General features: G+C 40.9%; 1 long non-coding RNA gene across 1 annotated transcript in view; it reads right to left on the reverse strand.

Annotated features, from left to right (window-relative positions):
* Positions 1–4,587: 4,587 nt before the first annotated feature.
* LOC149984022 (uncharacterized) overlaps positions 4,588–20,325 on the reverse strand; it is a 217,700-nt gene continuing 201,962 nt past the window's right edge. The window contains exon 3 of the long non-coding RNA XR_016495288.1: positions 4,588–4,720. This is a non-coding gene — a long non-coding RNA (uncharacterized LOC149984022). The remainder of the gene's footprint in view (positions 4,721–20,325) is intronic.

Raw genomic sequence — 20,325 nt, forward strand, 5'->3', positions numbered from 1 at the left:
ATCAGACCCCTCGTCCTCCTCCCCATCCTCCTCCCCAGCACTCAGCCAATCTGGAGACTGTCTAGGAATGATAAATGGAGGACGGAAGACCGATGGCCACAACCTCAGAAGGAGCAAATAGAATAGATGATCCAGGGCCGTTAAACTGCTTCCTGTCGCCGATGACAGTCAAAGTGTTGTTGAGGTGTTGACGCGATGATGTCTAATCCGTGGTTGTTGGACGATTGAGGGGATGGTTGCAGCATGGATGCGTTGGTGTTATTTTTGTAAAAAAAATATTCAAATAAGGAACTCCCTTTGAGACTTTTCTCATTGGGAGACCTGAGCATGAAGGTGGCTCCTAATGGATATTGTAAATGGGTATTGAGATGTGTGTCCGTGGTGTGCTTTGTAAGGAGTCATGGATATTGAAGTATTGTCCTCAAAATGTGTTTTTCTGTGGAATTGCTAGTAATTGGCATCTCTAATTATGAAGTATTCTCAATCAATTATGGAACATTCTCCAGAATGATGAAAAATGTCATTCAATTACACACACTTTTAAATCCACTACATAATCATATCAATTAGTACCCATATGCAGTGTGCACTTATCAAATCATGCCTTTTCCTGCAAAACAAACTTTGTGTACATGCATACGCACACACTCTAATACACACACAAACACACACATTGTAATGTTGTGGTTTTGTGGATTTTATATTGAAAATGTGTCATATTAGAGTAATAATGTATTGTATGATGTGTTGTTTTATTTATGATGTCGGCTGCTGTGTTTTGTTGTGATACAACTGTTTTAACCATGTTTGGACCCCAAGGGATCCTAATAAATAAGAAAAAATACTTCCTCTGATTTAGGAGATAAACATCTATATCTCGATTTAATTATCTCAGATAACATTTGTGCGCTCAGCTCCACTTTGCACTCATCACTGAAATGAATGAAAACCTGGCTTCCATTGCTTTGGCTCCTTTAGCAAAAGCTATAAGAGAAATTAAACCCAACCACACCCCAGGGAAAGTCTGATGATATAAATTAACATTATATTAAAGGCCCAATGCAGTAAAATACATGTTTGCCCTGTGTTTTATAGAACTTCAACAAGGCTTCTGCTTGCAAACGCTGGCAGCAAACTAGTTTGTTGAATTTTTTAACACGGTGGCAGATTTTTTTTATTTTGATCCCGATCCTATGGAAGCACTGTTTCCCCTAGTAGCAATCCCTATTGATGGATTGAAAATGAGTCCCAGGAGAATACTGAATTATGTGGAGGAGGTGATCCCGACATACCTCTCCTTTCAGGCTCACTTTCGGATGGGTTGGGAGACCTTCCAGGCACGTTGCAATACATTTGTATCAGATGTTATATATGATGTGCATACTACTCTTTAATAATGTCAAAGCTGTCTGAACCCTAAATACAATCAAACAATCAAGCCCAGCATCAATGATCTAGCTAGCTAGCCAACCACACAAACCCCAAACAGCAAGCAATGCAGGTGTAGAAGCACGGTGGCTAGGAAAAACTCCCTAGAAAGGCCAAAACCTAGGAAGAAACCTAGAGAGGAACCAGGCTATGTGGGGTGGCCAGTCCTCTTCTAGCTGTGCCGGGTGGAGATTATAACAGAACATGGCCAAGATGTTCAAATGTTCATAAATGACCAGCATGGTTGAATAATAATAAGGCAGAACAGTTGAAACTGGAGCAGCAGCACGGCCAGGTGGACTGGGGACAGCAATGAGTCATGTCAGGTAGTCCTGGGGCATGGTCCTAGAGCTCAGGCCCTCCGAGAGAGAGAAAGAAAGAAAGAGAGAATTAGAGAACGCACACTTAGATTCACACAGGACACCGAATAGGACAGGAGAAGTACTCCAGATATAACAAACTGACCCTAGCCCCCCGACACAAACTACTGCAGCATAAATACTGGAGGCTGAGACAGGAGGGGTCTGGAGACACCATAAAGTCTATGAATCGAGTAACGATGCATTGCGTGTCAGCGAATTTAAGGAATATACACAAATATATTATGCTCCATACACACAATGAGCGACAGTAGAAACAGTATAACACAATATACAGAAACTATTATAACGTAATAAGTCGATTACTTTGATGGAAAAAGTCTAGATTTGAACCTGGGTGTCTGTAGCGACGCCTTTAGCAGAGAAATGCCGTGCCTTAGACAGCTGCGCCACTTGGGAGTCATAAGGTCAGTGTAGCTTCAAAATACAACACATGCTAATACTTCTGACGCAATTAGCATTGTTTTCCAGAGCAAATATAAGAATGTAGCTAGCTACCTAAGCATTGAGTATAACACCATAAAGCTTTAGAAATTAGTAACGTTACCTCGCGTGTCTGCGGTTATAAGGAATATCCACAAAAATATTATGCTACAGTAGAAATGACATGACATGACATGCAGAAACTATTATAACGTAATAAGGCACTTACTTTGATAGAAACGCACACATCTCCCAAAGTTATTATTGGTAACGAAAACAACTATGACTGCGATGCAGGCAACAGGCGAAAAATGTGAACACGTGTGTGCAGGATGGGAGATGAGCAAATCTCTGCAGACTTGAACTGCACTAACAATTGAGAAGTGTTTGTGGAATTTTGTCCGGGTCAGAAATGTCTAAAAAATGTATTGGTCCGTAAAAGTAAAAATGACTACTTTTATGTGAATTAATAAGGCGGAACACACCTCAATTCAAACTGTTCTTAGAATATAAAAACTTGTTAAAAAATATTTGAAGTTGACAAATTGAAAACAGCCTATATATATATATATATATATATATTAAAAAAAAGTCTGTGTGCCTTGGTTTGAGGGCAGCGCAGATTAAATGTACTGTTGCGTAACAATCATATTCTGGAAGGGAGTGAACATTCTAACATCATGTGCATTAAGAAACTCATGCTGGGGCGACCTTTAGAGATATTTGGAACTCATGCAAGAAAGGGTTAAGAATGTGAAATGTCAGAATAATAGTAGAGAGAATTATTTATTTCAGCTTTTATTTCTTTCATCACATTCCCAGTGGGTCAGAAGTTTACATACACTCAATTGGTATTTGGTAGCACTGCCTTTAAAATGTTTAACTTGGGTCAAACATTTAGGGTAGACTTCCACAAGCTTCCCACAATAAGATGGGTGAATTTTGGCCCATTTCTCATTACAGAGCTGGTGTAACTGAGTCAGGTTTGTAGGCCTCCTTGCTCAGACACGCTTTTTCAGTTCTGCCCACAAATTTTCTATAGGATTGAGGTCAGGGCTTTGTGATGGCCACTCCAATACCTTGACTCTGTTGTCGTCCTTAAGCCATTTTGCCATAACTTTGGAGGTATGTTTGGGGTCATTGTCCATTTGAAAGACCCATTTGCGACCAAGGTTTAACATCCTGACTGATGTCTTGAGATCTTGCTTCAATATATCCATATAATTTTCCGACCTCATGAAGCCATCTATTTTGTGAAGGGCACCAGTCCCTCCTGCAGCAAGGCAAACCCACAACATGATGCTGCCACCCCCATGCTTCACAGTTGGGATGGTGTCCTTTGGCTTGCAAGCCTCCCCCTTTTTCCTCCAAACATAACGATGGTCATTATGGCCAAACAGTTCTATTTTTGTTTCATCAGACCAGAGGACATTTCTCAAAAAAGTATGATCTTTGTCCCCATGTGCAGTTGTAAACAGTAGTCTGGCCTTTTTATGGCGATTTTGGAGCTGTGGCTTCTTCCTTGCTGAGCAGCCTTTCAGGTTATGTCGATATAGGACTCATTTCACTGTGGATATAGATACTTTTGTACCTGTTTCCTCCAGCATCTTCACAAGGTCCTTTGCTGTTGTTCTGGGATTGATTTGCACATTTTGCACCAAAGTACGTTCATCTCTAGGAGACAGATCACGTCTCCTTCCTTAGCGGTATGATGGCTGCGTGGTCCCATGGTGTTTATACTTGAGTACGATTGTTTGTACAGATGAATGTGGTACCTTCAGGCATTTGGAAATTGTTCCCAAGGATAAACCAGAGTGGTTCATCCTCCACCTTGTGAAGGTATACAAATGTTTTTCTTAGGTCTTGGCGGATTTCTTTTGATTTTCCCATGATGTCAAGCAAAGAGGCACTGAGTTTGAAGGTAGGCCTTGAAATACATCCACAGGTACACCTCCAATTGACTAAAATTGTCAATTAGCCTAACAGAAGCTTCTAAAGCCATGACATAATTTTCTGGAATTTTCCAAGCTGTTTAAAGGCACAGTCAACTTAGTGTATGTAAACTTCTGACCCACTGGAATTGTGATACAGTGAATGATAAGTGAAATAATCTGTTTGTAAACAATTGTTGGAAAAATTGCTTGTGTCATGCACAAAGTAGATGTCTTAACCGACTTGCCAAAACTATAGTTTGTGAACAAGAAATTTGTGGAGTTGTTGAAAAACAAGTTTTAATGACTCCAACCTGAGTGTATGTAAAATTCTGACTTCAGCTGTACATAGCAATACACACCCGTGCTTCAGAATCCTTCACTTCGCATTACGTCTCCCAGGTCAAAGTACTGGGAGAAAGTAACTTTTCTCCTGCAGCATTCAAGCTACAATTTCCCAGGCCTTTCTCTTCTGGATCAAGGGGCTCTCAAATTTGTCTTTAGAATTTCTCCATGTATCCATCAGCAGCATTACAGATGAGTAGGTCCAGATAAATCCTGAAATACAACAAAACCAAAAGTTTGGCTAACTAGGTTAGCTAACGTTAGCCAGCTAAAATAGCTGGTTAGTAAGACAAGGCTGCTTACGTTTCTAGTTAGCTTGCTAGTTTCTCTGCTAAATAGGAAAAAAGTAAATTGAGCAACACAATAAAATGCATCATAACTAACAGCATTCAACATTTGCTAGCGTTTAATTACAAGTTAATTGACAAATAGTAATTTTACTAACCCGTAGCTCTTACGCCTGTTTTCCATCTTCAAAATGTTTGTTCACCACACGCAAACAAACTGTAAGCTAACGTTGGCAAACGTTCACAGCCAATAGCAAGCTAACTGTCACGCCCTGATCTGTTTCACCTGTCCTTGTGCTTGTCTCCACCCCCTTCCAGGTGTCGCCCATCTTCCCATGATCCCCTGTGTATTTATACCTTAGTTCTCTGTCTGTTTGTTGCCAGTTTGTCTTGTTCGTTCAAGCTTCACGGTTTTCCTGTCAGCTCCTATCGTTTCCCAGCCTCTCTTTCCTTGTCCTCCAGGTTCTTGACCCTTGCATGTCCTGACCCCTCTGCCTTACCCTGAGCATGCCTGCTGATAACTGTACTCTGCCCGACCCTGAGTCCGCCTGCCGTCCTGTACCTTTGCCTTACCCTGGTTCTTCGACCCCTGCCTGCCTTGACCTGTCTTGCCTGCCCTTGTTCAACAGTCTGCATCTGGGTCTTACCTTGATGACTGATACTAACAGAGTTTTTTTTATATAATTTAGCTAGCGTTCTGTTACTGTAATTTAATTATGCCAATGTGTTTTCATTAATTGAAAACCCTTAATCTATTTTATGAGAATTTGTAAGATTCTTGTTTGCATAAAATAGACGGAGACCAGCCATTTCAATAATAGGTAACAGAATTTATTCCCGGAGAGCGCTGCCCCATTCCCACGAGCAACAGTTTATATACAATAACATGACGTCATTTCATTGCTTAACAGAATCCCTTCCTCTCGACCGGGACAAAGTGAGGTGAAAAGTTCATTCTAACTTACTAACACACTCCCAGGTAACTTTTGACCACTCAACATTATCGATCACCACTTAGCTGACAGTTCTAATTAACAGAACCGGAGCTCACCCCAGAGCTCAGTTTCGTCGGTTTAACCATAGGTTAACGACCTTATCTGTTTACACAGTCCACTTCTTTCTTCCTAGTTGGAATGGTGTTTATTAACTTTAATTACTCCTTGTCTGTGTCACACAATCCCATTTTATGAACTCATATTGTTAATCAGATAATAAAACAGAGTATAAGTTTACTTAGTCACAGTTCCATTTAAAATGATTTGTTCAGTCATTTAATCATGATTTTACCCAACACGTTCACAAACATTTTCCCTTGTTGAACACATCTCAGTTTATTAGGTACACCACCCCATTAACGAAAATGGTTAGTTCCTACAGACAGTGAGTCATGTGGCCGTGGCTTGCTATATAAAGCAGGCAGGCAGAAAGCCATCAAGGCATTCACTTACTGCTTGACTGAACGTTAGAATTGGCAAAACGATTGACCTGTGCAACTTTGAGCATGGTATGATCGTTGGTTTCAAGCGCGCCGGTTCCAGTATCTCAGATATTCCCGGCCTCCTGGACTTGTCACACATGAGTGTCTAGGATTTATTGAGAATGGAGCAAGTCAAAAAACAATAAGTCAGCGTCATTTCTGTGAGCAAAAACAGCTCGTTGATAAGAGAGGTCAAAGGAGAATGGCAAAAATTGTGAAAGCTAACAGGCGGCCCAGAAACAGGCAAATAACATTATTCATTGCAAGATTTAGTTGTTCCTTGCCACCAATGCTGAAACTAACTGCAGCTCTTTGTTAAGTATTTCAGTCATTTCAGTCGCTGTAGTAGCTGACATGTGTAGTGTTGAGTCATCCACTTACATAGTCACACTGGCTTTACTCAAAGCCAGTGGCGTGTCGTTAGTAAAGATTGAAAAAAGTAAGGGGCCTACACAGTTGCCCTCGGGAATTCCTGATTCTACCTGGATTATGTTGGAGAGGCTTCTCGGGATCCAGTCCTGTTTCTTAAATTTTCACCTAAAATGGCATACCCAAATCTAACTGCCTGTAACTCAGGCCGTGAAGCAAGGATATGCATATTCTTGGTATCCTTTGAAAGGAAACACTTTGAAGTTTGTGGAAATGTGAAATGAATGTAGGGGAATATAACACAAAATATATGGTATAAAACATTGTGGCAGTAATGTCCGCTATTATCCAAGGGTAAATTCCATCCAGGTTGATAGACAACAAAAAACAAACCAAAAAAAATTCACCTCTTCCAGACTCACTTTACAGAATTCAAAAGTACAATGCTTGTCTTTCATAATTTGGTCAGATATACTTGGATTTGTGGTGTCAGAGTTTGTTGCTGGCATGTCATGCCCAAGTTCTTATTTTTATTTAGTTTAGTCAAATGATTTCTCAATTTGCAGTATGTTTGCCAATTGGTTGTGCTGACAGATTTATTTGCCATACCTTTTGCCTCATCCCCCTCAACCATAACATTTTTCAATTCATCATCAATCTAAGGGGATTTAACAGTTTTTAGTAATTTTCTTAACCTCTCTGATCTCCCAAACCCGGATCCGGTATCGTGACTACAGCCTCAAGCTCATTACCATAACGCAACGTTAACTATTCATGAAAATCGCAAATGAAATGAAATAAATATGCCATCTCGCAAGCTTAGCCTTTTGTAAACAACACTGTCATCTCAGATTTTCAAAATATGCTTCTCAACCATAGGAAAACAATAATTTGTGTAAAAGTAGCTAGCTAGCGTAGCATTTAGCGTTAGCATTAGCGTTAGCATCCAGCACGCAACATTTCAACAAAAACATAAAAGCCTTCAAATAAAATCATTTACCTTTGAAGAACTTCTGATGTTTTCAATGAGGATACTCTCAGTTAGATGGCAGATGCTCAGTTTTTCCAAAAAGATTCTTTGTGTATTAGAAATAGCTCCGTTTTATACATCACATTTGGCTACCAAAAAAAACAGAAAATTCAGTCCTCAAAACGCAAACTTTTTTCCAAATTAACTCCATAATATCGACTGAAAACATGGCAAACGTTGTTTAGAATCAATCATCAAGGTGTTTTTCACATATCTCTTCATTGATATATCGTTCTTGGACACATGGTTTCTCCCCTATATCAAATGGAAAAGTACAAGCAGCTGGCAATTGCGCACCGAATTCCACGCAGGACACCAGGCGGACACTTGGAAAATGTAGTCTCTTATGGTCAATCTTCCAATGATATGCCTACAAATACGTCACAATGCTGCTAAGACCTTGGGCGAACGACTTTCATCCAAAAAAAAAATAGAGATCTAACAGGTTAATGGGTGCATGATCATTAGTAACTGGAATAAGCAATTTCATAAATACGTCAAGTGCAGCCAAGTTGCTCCTCATAACACACCACAGACCAGCAAATATTCTTTACATCAATGTAAGAATCACTACAAAACTTGACCTTTTATACACTATATTAGTCCCAGCCTGTGGAAATGTGGTGTTCCTTAGATATGGCAACCATGTTGTGATCACTAAATCCTATGGATTTGGACACTGCTTTAAAGCACATTTCTGCAGCATTAGTAAAGATGGGATCAACACATGTTGAGGATTTCATTCCTGTGTTGTTTGTAACTACACTGGTAGGTTGACTGATAACCTAAACCAGGTTCCAGGCACTGATTACAGGGTGAAGCTCTTTCTTGAGTGGGCATCTTGATGAAAGCCAGTCAATATTTAAATCACCCAGAAAATATAAATTTCTCATGTTATCGAGTGTGGCGTACAGCAGGACAGCCACCAGGGGGAGACTCGTCAAGGCCTGTTGACAGACAGAGTCTACATCACGAGGAGATGGCTCCCTCTGCTGGATGTGCCATGGGTAGACCGGCTCTTCGGCCAGTACTAATTGGGGCTAATTGTGGTTTGTGAGTAATCAAGGGGCTGATGGCTCACCAGCTGGACGAGTCCCATAAAGCTGCCAGAAGGGCAGCACATGGGAGAGAGGACTGGGGGAAGAGAGGTTAACCCCGTATAGTCGTGCTCAGTCCCAGGGATAACGGAGTGAACTCAGTTTTGTTCCCCAAAGGATACAGCAAGACCCGAAGCCCAGAAGACGGTATCCCGCAGAAGGTTTCCTGGGGGAGAACTTTTATTTTCGTTTGATATTTAAATAAACACTCTTGAAAGCGAGCTGATCCAACTCTGTCCATGTCTGTGTAAACGCCTTGACCAAGCCCCCTGGTCTGCCACACTAGATACTGACTATAAGCACTTGGTAGTCTATAGCGGCCTTTCCACAAGAATGGACTTTAGGTTAGGCAGATTAACCTGTATTCATATTACTTCAACAGTAAGCTTTACAGGAATGTGGTTCTGAATATAGATCGCAACATCGCCCCCTTTGGCATTTCTGTCTTTTCGGTAGATGTTATAACCATGCATTGATACCACTTATCATTAAAGGTATTATCTAAGTGCGTTTCGGAATATGAATGTCATCTGTTACAAGCAAGTTATTGACTTAGCCTTTTTGGGATAGGGGGCAGCATTTTCACTTTTGGATGAATAGCGTGCCCAGAGTGAACTGCGTCCTACTCTGTCCCAGATGCTAATATATGCATATTATTATTAGTATTGGATAGAAAACACTCTGAAGATTCTAAAACTGTTTGAATGATGTCTGTGAGTATAACAACTCATATAGAAGGCGAACACCTAAGAAAAATCCAACCAGGAAGTGGAACATCAGAGGTTTGTAGTTTTTCAAAGCTTGGCCTACCGAATACACATTTGAGATATGGATAAAGTTGCACTTCCTACGGCTTCCACTAGATGTCAACCGTCTTTAGAAACTTGAATGAGGATTCTACTATAAAGGAGGGGCTCATGAGACCTCTTTGAGTCAGTGGTCTGGCAGAGTGCCTTGGTCTCATGACATACGCTCCTGACAGAGTTAACTCTCGTTCCAGTACTTTTCTTCAGACAAAGGAATTCTCCGGTTGGAACATTATTTATGTTTTATGTTAAAAACATCCTAAAGATTGATTCCATACATCGTTTGACATGTTTCTAAAAGACTAATGGAACTTTTTGAGTTTTTGTCTGGATGAAGTACCTGTGCCTCATGAAGATGGATTACTGGGCTGAACACGCAACAAGTGGCTATTTGGACATACAGTTTGGCAAAAAAGTATTTAGTCAGCCACTATTGTGCAAGTTCTCCCACTTAAAAACATGAGAGAGAGCTGTATTTATCATATGTACACTTCAACTATGACAGACAAAATTAGAAAAAAAAATCCAGAAAATCACATTGTAGGATTTTTTATACATTTATTTGCAAATTATGGTGGAAAATAAGAATTTGGTCACCTACAAACAAGCAAGATTTCTGGCTCTCACAGATCTCTAACTTCTTCTTTAAGAGGCTCCTCTGTCCTCCACTCGTTACCTGTATTAATGGCACCTATTTGAACTTGTTATCAGTGTAAAAGACACCTGTCCACAACCTCAAACAGTCACACTCCAAACTCCACTATGGCTAAAACCAAAGAGCTGTCAAAGGACACCAGAAACAAAATTGTAGACCTGCACCAGGCTGGGAAGACAGAATCTGCAATAGGTAACCAGCTTGGTTTGAAGACTTAAACTGTGGGAGCAATTATTAGGAAATGGAAGACATACAAGACCACTAATAATCTCCCTCGTTCTGGGGTTCCACGCAAGATCTCACCCCGTGGGGTCAAAATTATCACAAGAACGGTCCGCAAAAATCCCAGAACCACACGGGGGGACCCAGTGAATGACCTGCAGAGAGCTGGGACCAAAGTAACAAAGCCTACCATCAGTAACACACTATGTCGCCAGGGACTCAAATCCTGCAGTGCCAGACGTATCCCCCTGCTTAAGCCAGTACATGTCCAGGCCCATCTGAAGTTTGCTAGAGAGCATTTGGATGATCCAGAAGAAGATTGGGAGAATGTCATATAGTCAGATGAAACCAAAATATTACTTTTTGGTAAAAACTTAACTCGTCGTGTTTGGAGGACAAAGAATGCTGAGTTGCATCCAAAGAACACCGTACCTACTGTGAAGCATGGGGGTGGAAACATCATGCTTTGGGGCTGTTTTTCTGCAAAGGGACCAGGACGACTGATCCGTGTAAAGGAAAGAATGAATGGGGCCATGTATCGTCAGCAAGGGCACTGAAGATGAAATGTGGCTGGGTCTTTCAGCATGACAATGATCCAAAACACACCGCCCGGGCAACGAAATAGTGGCTTCGTAAGAAGCATTTCAAGGTCCTGGAGTGGCCTAGCCAGTCTCCAGATCTCAACCCCATTGAAAATCTTTGGAGGGAGTTGAAAGTCCGTATTGCCCAGCAACAGCCCCAAAACATCACTGCTCTAGAGGAGATCTGCATGGAGAAATGGGCCAAAATACCAGCAACAGTGTGTGAAAACCTTGTGAAGACTTACAGAAAACATTTGACCTCTGTCATTGCCAACAAAGGGTATATAACAAAGTATTGAGATAAACTTTTGTTATTGACCAATTACTTATTTTCCACCATAATTTGCAAATAAATTCATTAAAAATCCTAAAATGTGATTTTCTGGATTTTTTTCTCAATTTGTCTGTCATAGTTGAAGTGTACCTATGATGACAATTACAGGCCTCTCTCATCTTTTTAAGTTGGAGAACTTGCACAATTGGTGGCTGACTAAATACTTTTTTGCCCCACTGTAAATTATGGACTTTATGGAACGAACTGGGATTCCTGGAAGAAGATCATCAAAGGTAAGTTAATATTTATGGTGTTGTTTCTAAATTTGTTGTCTCCAAAATGGCAGATATTCCTCTGGCTGTTTTGGGTTCTGAGCGCCGTTCTCAGATTATGTTTTTCCGTAAAGTTTTTTTGCAATCTGACACAGCGGTTGCATTAAGGAGAAGACAATCTTTAATTCTGTGAATAACAGTTGTATCTTTTATCAATGTCAATTATCAATGTCAATTATGTCAATCACCGGATGTTTTGGAATCCAAACATTACTGAACTTAACGTGGCAATGTAAACTGAGATTTTTGGATATAAATGTGCACATTATCGAACAATATGTTGTGCTTTAGCTGTATAGCATTTTTTTAAATCAGACACGATCGGTAAATTAACAAGATGTTTATCTTTCATTTGCTGAATTGAACTTGTTATTATGTGAAAGTGACATATTTCCCAAAAATATTTTTGTATTTTGCGCATTGCCTTTTCAGCGGAATGTTGTTGAGGGGTACCCCTGACCTAGAAAGGTTAACCTTGTTTCTTAGCACTTTCTGTGTTGCTTCATTGTTTTTAATGCTTTATTGTGAAGCTTATCAGAAGTAGACCTGCTCATGTTATTTATATTGGAGATGATCGTGCAGGGTGAGCTGCACACAGTGGACTTCCTATACAGGAAGGAATGATTATTACCAAATAAAATGCTTTTAGTTTTAGAGATGTTCCAGGACCAGTTAATTACTGGCCACACATTCCAAAACAGACTGAAACTATTTGTTAAGGGTGTCATGACGTTGCCCTCTTTGGGTACAGCAAGCCCCATCCCCCTCTCCGTGCTTCCCCCTTGCTCCATTCAACCAGGCTGCTGTGGTCAGTGAGGTCGTAAATTCCCAGGGAAGACCCTGCCATAGTGCCACACAGTATAGAGATAGAGTGAAGTTTCATAGAGAACAAAGGAATTTATTCCACCTCACAGAACTTGAGGTCCGAACAACGTTTACGTTCCGGAGAAGGTATAAAAGATTGGTGAAGAATCCAGCTGCGAACTGGTCCGTTTGTTACAATTTGGGGAAGCTCATGGGAGACGGTGTGGCCACATTACCATAACGCTGTTTATATAATAGCCTCAGATATGAGACATCTAATTGTTGTATAAGATGAATGACTGAGTATGATACTGTTTGTCAAATTGTTTAATGAAGGAAACTCCAATTCCCTTTTGAGTTGAACTAAATCAGAGGACCGCTCATTGAGCCCAGTTAGAGTCAGGCATCCTGGGACAGCCCCTTTTCTGCAATTCTGAATAAAACACCAATTTTGAGAAATTCCCACTAGACCATGTTTCTCTAAATCACGGGACTACAAAGGTTGCAGACCATTGCTGAATCTTTTAACCATACCACGTTGTTAAACTCTTAGACTATCGATACCGACAGAATAAGAACAAGTTTTTGATATTAATTACTAGTCTGCAAATAGGAATTTGGTATCATTGAACGCGAAGAACAACAACTGCCGAAACATCCATTCTACAACAACATGAATGAATATCACTCTGAACTATCCACCATAACCACGACAGAGAGAGAGAGACGGACAATTCTACAAAATAAACAAACTTTTCAACAGCTATCCAGACGACACACTGAGCGTAAATATATATATATATTGATTGCAATTGTTCCTGAATGAGTGAGCGTTCATGTGTAAAGGATTAGCATTTTAATTGTTAGAATTATTAACTCTGTAGTGACTTCTTAGTCGACCCCGACTTCCCTTTTGTCTAACAAACCGCCATGCCAGCTTAGCCCACTAGGGCACATTCTCCTATAATTTCTTGTAACCATATTTACTTTGTTGTTTTGTTTATGCATTTCTGTGAATTACTTAGTAATAAATAAATTATTTAAGACAATTGATGTATGGATGACTCATACTGAAGACTGGGTTCGTGCAGATAACCAACAATTTACAACTTTTGGAATGAGACTAACGTGAGGTAAAGTAAATAATTCATTAATCATAAGACTATGGATCAGATATGAAAATATCTGAAAAGTTACTTTGGGAAATTATAACTGTAATCTGAATATTTTCCTTGGTGCCCCGACTTCCTAGTTAATTACAGGTCCATGATTAATCAGTTTGATAGTGTAATACTAATTACAGAGATTATTTCACCAGGCAGTAAATGTGTTAATAGACCAATATGATTGAGAGATCCAAACCTCTCAGTCAATAACATCTTGTTTTCCGTTTTCCCATCCACACTCAGAACACTCCCAGATAGTCCAAGCAAACTCTTGCTTGAGAAATTGGTCTTAGCTAAGAAGCTATTTTTGTTTCTTTTTGACAATTTTAACTGAAAACAATCACAGTAAGGTACTTCATTGTTATCCAGAAATGATTTGATATTGAGATATAAATGGCTGCATTGGACCTTTAATAATCCTTCATTCCTGGTATTAGCCTGCATTGTACTGTATGATGCACATATAAAGTGTGGTTGTAACTCTGTGAACATCCCATCAGAGGGACTTAACCGTCTTCTCCTGCCTGGAGAAAGGGAAGCTCAGGCCCATTAGATGACACATTGAGAAGTTTAGCTCTGTGATAAATTGAATGTAAATTGCTAGCGTCTGGTATGATAAGAATCAGACAGTGCAGCCAGTTAAACTCTGCACATTATTGTTGCTCTATACTTTCCTTTAAATGAAGAGAGAGCAAAAGAAGAAACATCCCTTTTTCAGGACCCTGTCTTTCAATTATATTTTTTTTTAATCCAAATAACTTCACAGGTCTTCATTGTAAAGGGTTTAAACAATGTTTCCCATGCTTGTTCAATCAACCATAAACAATTAACTTATTTGGGATGGGGGGGGGGGGGGCAGTATTGAGTAGCTTAGATGAATAAGGTGCCCAGAGTAAACTGCCTGCTACTTAGGCCCAGTTGCTAATGTATGCATATTATTAGAAGGATAGATTACCTCAGATGTCCCACTTCCTGGTTGGATTTTTCTCAGGTTTTCACCTGTCATAAGAGTTCTGTTATACTCACAGACATCATTCAAACAGTTTTAGAAAGTGTTTTCTATCCAATACTAATAATAATATGCATATATTAGCATCTGGGACAGAGTAGGAGGCAGTTCACTCTGGGCACGCTATTCATCCAAAAGTGAAAATGCTGACTCCTATCCCAAAAAAGGTTAATGCAACCGCTGTGTCAGATTTCAAAAATACTTTACGGAAAAAGCAAACCATGCAACATTCTGAGACGGCGCTCAGATGGAAACAAAATTTATCCTCCATTTTGGAGTCAACAGAAATACGAAATTACATTATAAATATTCCCTTACCTTTGATGATCTTTATCAGAATGGACTCCCAGGAGATGCCTAAGACAAGGTTACGGGGAGACAGGACGGACAGCTGATCGTGCTCCCAGTGTCAGACCACGTGTAACAACGCCTGCACAGGATCAGTACATCCGAACATCACATCTGCAGGACAGGTACAGGATGGCAACAACAACTGCCCAAATTACACCAGGAACGCACAATCCTTCCATCAGAGATCAGACTGTCTTAAATAGGTTGAGAGAGGCTGTACTGATGGCTTGTAGGCCTGTTGTAAGGCAGGTCCTCACCAGAAATCACCGGCAACAACGTCACCTATGGGCACAAACCCACCATTGCTGGACCAGATATGATTGGCAAAAAGTGCTCTTCACTGATGAGTTGCGGTTTTGTCTCACCAGGGGTGATGGTCGGATTCGCGTTTATCGACAAAGGAATGAGCGTTACACCGAGGCCTGTACTCTAGAGCGGGATCGATTTGGAGGTGGAGGGTCATTCTTGGTCTGCCGCGGTGTGTCACAGCATCATCAGACTGAGCTTGTTGTCATTGCAGGCAATCTCAATGCTGTGTGTTACAGGGAAGACATCCTCCTCCCTCATGTGATACCCTTCCTGCAGGCTCATCCTGACATGACCCTCCAGCATGACAATGCCACCAGCCATACTGCTCACTCTGTGTGTGATTTCCTGCAAGACAGGAATGTCAGTGTTATGCCATGGCCAGCGAAGAGCCCGGATCTCAATCCCATTGAGCACGTCTGGGACCTGTAGGATCGGAGGGTGAGGGCTAGGGCCATTCTCCCCAGAAATGTCCGGGAACTTGCAGGTGCCTTGGTGGAAGAGTGGGGTAACAGCAAGAACTGGCAAATCTGGTGCAGTCCATGAGAAGGAGATGCACTGCAGTAGTTAATGCAGCTGGTGGCCACAACAGATACTGACTGTTACTTTTGAGTTAGTTTCAGTTAGTCACATGTCTGTGGAAATTGTTCAGTTTATGTCTCAGTTGTTGAATATTATGTTCATACAATTATTTACACATGTTAAGTTTGCTTAAAATAAATGCAGTTGACAGTGAGAGAACGTACTGTACTGTATTTTGATGCCTGTAATGAACACGAGGGGAGACCAAGAGCTGATTTCAAGCGCAGGGCGCGGCAGGTGTTTATTACAAAGGACCACAGGAGGAGGTAGGTAGCTGGGTCCAGGGGCAGGCAGAAGGTCATGCACAGGGGGTCCAGAAAGGGCAATGGTACAGGCAGGGATACGGTTAGTAACATAGTCTGGGAGGTCAGGCAATAGGTAGATAACAGGAAATCCGAAAAATACAGGCAGGGAATAGGCAAAAGGCATCGTTAGTGAGGCAGGCAAAAACTATCATACAAAGGAGGAGTAAATCACGCTCTGGACGACGTCTCACAAAACAAACAATACTTCACAGTGATGGGGTGCAAAGTACAGAACTAAATAGTGTGTGAACAGGTGATTAGAATTCAGATGATTGGGATCTGGAGAGTGAGTTGTGTTCGGGGGATCTAGGTTTTTGAGGGTGTGAGCTGGAAAGTGAGCTGTGTTTGAGGGTGTGAGTTGGAAGCAGGCGTTACAAAGCCAGAGTTAAGCATTGTGTATATCGAGAATTTGGCATTATTTGCAACTCTTAGATGGAGCCAAAACTACTTCACAGGCTGGACATGATTTGGATGGATGAATGACTGTGGTTGATGTCCTCCAACAGCAAAAAGGTCACCCTCCGCCAACTTTAGGCCTACATAAGTGTTAACATTATAGACATGAACAGAGAGAAACAAATTACTTTGGAACCATGTTGTGTTGTATGTATTGTGTGGAAATTGCATAACTAGTGACAATGGGACATCCACTCAAAGGGAGACCAAAGGTCCCCATATTCCCTTCAGGGAATGTAAACCATGCAATATTCTGAGACGGCGCTCAGATGGAAACAATATTTATCCTCCATTTTGGAGTCAACAGAAATACGAAATTACATTATAAATACAGTGCCTTGCGAAAGTATTCGGCCCCCTTGAACTTTGCGACCTTTTGCCACATTTCAGGCTTCAAACATAAAGATATAAAACTGTATTTTTTTGTGAAGAATCAACAACAAGTGGGACACAATCATGAAGTGGAACGACATTTATTGGATATTTCAAACTTTTTTAACAAATCAAAAACTGAAAAATTGGGCGTGCAAAATTATTCAGCCCCCTTAAGTTAATACTTTGTAGCGCCACCTTTTGCTGCGATTACAGCTGTAAGACGCTTGGGGTATGTCTCTATCAGTTTTGCACATCGAGAGACTGACATTTTTCCCCATTCCTCCTTGCAAAACAGCTCGAGCTCAGTGAGGTTGGATGGAGAGCATTTGTGAACAGCAGTTTTCAGTTCTTTCCACAGATTCTCGATTGGATTCAGGTCTGGACTTTGACTTGGCCATTCTAACACCTGGATATGTTTATTTTTTAACCATTCCATTGTAGATTTTGCTTTATGTTTTGGATCATTGTCTTGTTGGAAGACAAATCTCCGTCCCAGTCTCAGGTCTTTTGCAGACTCCATCAGGTTTTCTTCCAGAATGGTCCTGTATTTGGCTCCATCCATCTTCCCATCAATTTTAACCATCTTCCCTGTCCCTGCTGAAGGAAAGCAGGCCCAAACCATGATGCTGCCACCACCATGTTTGACAGTGGGGATGGTGTGTTCAGCTGTGTTGCTTTTACGCCAAACATAACGTTTTGCATTGTTGCCAAAAAGTTCAATTTTGGTTTCATCTGACCAGAGCACCTTCTTCCACATGTTTGGTGTGTCTCCCAGGTGGCTTGTGGCAAACTTTAAACGACACTTTTTATGGATATCTTTAAGAAATGGCTTTCTTCTTGCCACTCTTCCATAAAGGCCAGATTTGTGCAATATACGACTGATTGTTGTCCTATGGACAGAGTCTCCCACCTCAGCTGTAGAACTCTGCAGTTCATCCAGAGGGATCATGGGCCTCTTGGCTGCATCTCTGATCAGTCTTCTCCTTGTATGAGCTGAAAGTTTAGAGGGACGGCCAGGTCTTGGTAGATTTGTAGTGGTCTGATACTCCTTCCATTTCAATATTATCGCTTGCAGAGTGCTCCTTGGGATGTTTAAAGCTTGGGAAATCTTTTTGTATCCAAATCCGGCTTTAAACTTCTTCACAACAGTATCTCGGACCTGCCTGGTGTGTTCCTTGTTCCTCATGATGCTCTCTGCGCTTTTAACGGACCTCTGAGACTATCACAGTGCAGGTGCATTTATACGGAGACTTGATTACACACAGGTGGATTGTATTTATCATCATTAGTCATTTAGGTCAACATTGGATCATTCAGAGATCCTCACTGAACTTCTGGAGAGAGTTTGCTGCACTGAAAGTAAAGGGGCTGAATAATTTTGCACGCCCAATTTTTCAGTTTTTGATTTGTTAAAAAAGTTTGAAAGATCCAATAAATGTAATTCCACTTCATGATTGTGTCCCACTTGTTGTTGATTCTTCACAAAAAAATACAGTTTTATATCTTTATGTTTGAAGCCTGAAATGTGGCAAAAGGTCACAAAGTTCAAGGGGGCCGAATACTTTCGCAAGGCACTGTAATTCCCTTACCTTTGATGATCTTTATCAGAATGGACCCCCAGCTCGTTTCAGCTCCTGACTTCAGGGACAACTGTCTGGCCAGAGTATACATCCATGTAGCAAGGTCCATGGGAGCCTTTAGAAATGCATCTATGTGCTGGAGAACACTGTTTCCCAGAGGGTTCACCCTTTGAACTCAAATGCTGAGAGTCGGGTCACATAAAGGAAATCGACATAATGCCAAAGGTATCTGTAGTGTTGGTCTTCACTAGATACCCATGCTACAGATTATTCCTATGGACACATCCTTCCATTCCTGCCCAGCAGGCCCTAAATGCTACCTCATTAGCTCATGATGCTAACCAGAGCAGGCTGCAAGGGGGGTGCACAAAATCTGCCAAACCCACCCCTGCCCAGATTTCTGTTGTTTTGAATTTGGCGCCCTGCAATTTCCCTGGCTGTTGGCGAGGTGGGACGCTAGCGTCCCGAACGATCCCAGAGAGGTTAAGTCAATTACATCACACACAAAAAACTAAACAGTACACAAATACTCTACCACTACATATCTACAATAAAACATTTATAATTCCACAATACAAGAATATTACAATGTATGTGTGGTTCCTCAATTAAAAGTTTTAAGATTATTATTATTAGGATTTAGAGGTAATTTGTGGTTTAGTACATTAGTACATTACATTACACTGCGTCACTGCTTCATTGCTCCAGACGCAAGGGGGAGATAGAGTACTGATTTTGATTTTAGGTCCCAAGGCCTAATGTGTGACAATGAATGGGCGATTTTAACCATAGAAACTGATCATTGTGTACGACTTGTGCACGACTTCAAAATGTAATTTCAATGAACTGAATGATGAGGATGAAGAAGGTGATGGAATTTAGAAACAAATATTTTCAATTATATTCCATGATATATGTGTTGACTGAATAGAAGCAAGTGATGCCTGCTAAATAATCAAGTTGTTGGCACAGTCATATAGCCTCGGTGTCACAAGTGTAGAGAGGAGTAGGCAGGAGGCAGTCGCAGGTTAATGCAACCGCTATGTCAGATTTACGGAAAAAGCACACCATGCAATAATCAGAGTATGGCGTTCAGAGACCCAACAAGCCCAAAAGATATCCGCCATATTGCGCAGTCAACAGAAGTCAGAAATAACATTATAAATATTCACTTACCTTTGATGATCTTCATCAGAATGCACTCCCAGGAATCCCAGTTCCACAATAAATGTTTGATTTGTTCAATAATGTCCCTCATTTATGTCCAAATACCTCCCTGTTGTTTGAGCATTTAGTACACAATCCAAAATCACGACGCACCGGCAAGTCCATGCGAAGGTTCAGACGAAAAGATATATTACAGTTCGTAGAAACATGTCAAACGAAGTATAGAATCAATCCCAGTTCCACAATAAATGTTTGATTTGATCGATAATGTCCATCATTTAGGTCCAAATAGCTTTTGTTAGCGCATTTTGTAAACAAATCCAAAGTCACGAAGCACGTTCACTAGGAGCAGATGAAATGTCAACAAGTTCCGTTACAGTCCGTAGAGACATGTCAAACGATGTATAGAATCAATCTTTAGGGTGTTTTTAACATAAATCTTCAATAATGTTCCAACTGGAGAATTCCTTTGTCTGTAGAAAAGGAGTGTAGCGCGAGCTACCTCTCATGTGAATGCGCATGACCAGCTCGTGGCAATCTGACAGACCACTGACTCAAAGAGCCCTTATGAGCCCATCCTTTACAGT

This window comes from Oncorhynchus mykiss, chromosome 4 (genome assembly GCF_057628025.1).
Source record: "Oncorhynchus mykiss isolate SJ-2025 chromosome 4, ASM5762802v1, whole genome shotgun sequence".
Taxonomy (NCBI): Eukaryota; Metazoa; Chordata; class Actinopteri; order Salmoniformes; family Salmonidae; genus Oncorhynchus; species Oncorhynchus mykiss.